The sequence below is a fragment of the Anas platyrhynchos genome, chromosome 1 (assembly GCF_047663525.1).
Source record: "Anas platyrhynchos isolate ZD024472 breed Pekin duck chromosome 1, IASCAAS_PekinDuck_T2T, whole genome shotgun sequence".
Classification (NCBI taxonomy): domain Eukaryota; kingdom Metazoa; phylum Chordata; class Aves; order Anseriformes; family Anatidae; genus Anas; species Anas platyrhynchos.
Window position 1 is genome coordinate 3,439,559 of NC_092587.1, and position 3,294 is coordinate 3,442,852.

The 3,294-nt window shown below is 47.0% G+C and overlaps 1 long non-coding RNA gene across 1 annotated transcript; it reads right to left on the reverse strand.

Annotated features, from left to right (window-relative positions):
• Positions 1 to 669: 669 nt before the first annotated feature.
• LOC106019031 (uncharacterized) lies at positions 670 to 3,005 on the reverse strand. Its single transcript, XR_011810914.1, has 2 exons — positions 2,890 to 3,005; positions 670 to 1,725 (listed from the first exon to the last, which is right to left on the reverse strand). It is a non-coding gene; the product is annotated as an uncharacterized lncRNA (long non-coding RNA).
• Between the last annotated feature and the right edge of the window lie 289 nt (positions 3,006 to 3,294).

Here is a 3,294-nt window from a genome sequence, read left to right on the forward strand (position 1 = left end):
GGCTGTGTAACAGGGAGGGCAGTGCCTGGTCTCTGGGCACCAGGCTGCAGGAAACGGCTTGTCCCTAAGAAATATGCCTTTTTGTGAGGCTACGTGAGATTGGGATTTAGATAAATGGCACGTCAGACTCTATCCCTTCATCGGCCATCATCGTTAACATGCAAACAGGCTGGAAATCACAGCTCACCCAGGCTGCTGCATCTGGCTACTGGGGTATCAGAGGGAAAATAATGCAATAATGGGAGAAAAGGAGGAGGGAGCCAGTTCTGCAAGCCTGTCTCTCTGTGTGTGATGTATGGCAGGTCTGATCAGTGACTGGGGGGAATATTATGGGGAAAGGGCTCTTCTTCTCACTTTGGGATAAAGCCAGATCAGAGCCCAGGGGAGTTAGTGAAGGTAAACTGCTGCCAAAAAGGTTTGGACCACTTGGGGCTTTTTAGGATGCCTGTGGGGTTATTGGCATTTTCTGGCTATACAAAACTGAAAACTCTTGCAAGCTGAAAAGCTCTTGGTATTCACTGGAACTTCTATCAAGTCTGAAACCAGGGTGAATGGTACCTGGAGGTCCCCCTTCTTACTGCTCTGCTCCTCCACAGCAAAGTTTTTTGGTGGGATCAACAAGGGGAAGAGGTTTTACAACCTCAATGTGGTTGTGCCATTCAGTCAGGCCATCAGGAGAAAGTATGTGCTTTATGTGTAGGGTTAATTTCAGTGAAAAGAGAGAAACCACAAAGCATTCCTCTAGAGACTGTTTCTCTCCCAATACACATAAAAATAAATAAATAAAAAAGACAAGAGGGCACCGTGATCCTAAAGAAGCAACCAGGACATGGTCTTGGGACACCAGGAATCCTGCTCTTGGCTCATCACAGACCTTCATTGAGGCTTTGGCCACCTCTACCTCTCTTCTTCTCCAGTTTGCCTGTTGCCTTTGCATCATTACATTAGAAGTTCACAGGAGGGTTTTTCTGTGGGTACGTGGGGGTGCCCACATGTGCACAACATAACGAAGCCTCTCACTACAATGGCAATATAAATTATATTGTGCCAAATTCTTGGAGCGGTGGCATTGGAAGAGTTTCCTCCCTTAGAGGCTTTGCAAAATAGCTACCTGTGAAATTAAATTAAACTTTGCCTCTCTTGAGGTTTAAACAATACACTCCCTCTAGCTTGGGATGAGGGTTTCTTTTTATTATATTACTTTATAGATTAAGACAGCACAGGAAATTAATTACTTTTTTTTCAGTAAGGCTCTTTTTTTTTTTTTTTCTTTCCAGATTTTAGATTTTTCAATTTACAAAAGAGAACTTAACGGGGACCGCGGGAAATTCCACTTATGTGAGGAATGCAACCCTAAGATCTGGTTCCTGGTACCTGGCCTGTTCTGCTCCTCGGATCTGCTCTGCCTCCCCCAGCTGATAAGAGCACTGCTGGGTCTGCCTGCCACGTCCATTCAATTACTCTTGACGCTGTCTTTTGTCTCCGGTGGGTCCTGCACAGACACAAATCAAAGCTGTCACGTCCCGAGGAGCCCTGGCTTGGCCTAGAGGGCAGAGATCTCCACTCTGCCCTGTCACAACCATTTGTTACGTGGCAGGAGAGGTGCAGGGCAGGAATTCAGATGCTGCTTTTGGCTCGTCCTCCGGCCTGGGACAGAAAGCTTGAAGGAAGGGGTTTTGCAGCACTGCATTGGCCACAGCTCATCCGGTGGTCCTGAGAGTGCAACTGGGAGGAGAAGAGCAAAGCATGATTAATATCTACTTGTGGCAGGGGAAGAAGGACAGAAAAATCCTTCTGAATATCTTCATTGCCTTTAAGATCAGCAAATCTTGGGTAGAAAACCCAAAGGAATGCACACACACAAATACACTCATTTAAGTGTGTGCATATATAAATATACATGTATATACACATATATATAAAGAAGTGGTGGAAAAAAGTAGGACTGAAAGCAGATCTTTTCAGAGCTTTAATCCAAGCCTAGTGCCAGCATTGGGGTTGTGTGTCCTATCCCCACATCCCCAAACCTCTTCTCTGCGATCCCCACCTTCTCCAGCCCTTTACAATTTTTTGATGCAAGCGAAACCAAAAGCACTAAATCCCCTCAGGAAAAAAATCCTTCCTCTGCCCTCTGTCTCTCTTTGCCAGAACTTTTTTTATCCCCCCCATTTCTTCCTCTTTATGTTATCACCCCAGGCTCGAAACCTTTCTGGGAGCAGCTTTCCCAGCGAGCTCGGTGCCTACCTCCACTGCCCCCTCGATATCTCTCTCCATGAGCAAAGCAGTGAGGGGGATGCACGAGCCAGGAGAAGGCAGCCCTGCTGGAAATTTGGCCAAATTCAGCCCTGGCCATTGACAGGCAGGCAGGTACCACCATGTCCCTCAGGTCACTAAGCCATTGCCAATGTTTTCTGCGCAGAGCGGATTCAGGGAGGATCTTTCTGAAGTGCAGAGGGCAGCAGTTTTATCTGTTGCAGCTGGCTATCTTTAGACGATTTTAATAAATCGGGGAGATTAAAAACATTCCTTCCTCCAGCCTCCTCAGAGGTGTTTAACCCCATCAGGCTGGGTGGGGAGGAGGAGGAGGAGGAGAGCTTTCGAAAACCAATTGCATTAAGAGGGAGATCTGGAGGAGTGTGCAGCCAAGTTATCTCCTCTTGAGCAAGTCCTGCGTTAAAGTGATGGTCTCAGCTTCCAAACCACCCTGCAGAGGGGTAACCAGCCTTAGGTACCAGCCTTAAAGAAAACAAAGATTGCAGAAGGTGCCTGTCCTGCCCTGTCTCCACTGGATCTTATTCTCATTGCACACACTATTAGAGATCTTCCATTTATTTATTAAGTAGCGTGAATCATTCCAACACCTTCTTCCCTAGAGGACACAGCACTTACATTTGTTGCTTGATTTTGGCAGTTTTGGAAAGGCAATATCTCTCCTCAAGGGTCCCAGAGGTAACCCTTATCCTGCTATCCAAGGGAGTCCCTGCTAGATGGGCATCCAGCTCCTGTCCTTCTGCACTCCTGACATGTCAGGCACAGCAAACCCCATAGTGCTCTACACAGCAAGCCTGGTGTCCTTCAAAATGACCTGAAAGCCAAAATCTACGTTAATCACTGTTGCAGGGATACCTGCAAGCCTCACGAGTCCAAAGCTTTTCACCTAGTGGATCAGGACAGAGGCTTTGAGTGAAACACCTCTGTGTTCCCCAGGGAAAGCTGTAGTTTGAGTGATTTGCTGCCAGCAGGGTATTTGCAATAATAACCCACACCAAGGTCCTCCATGAACCATGACCCCGA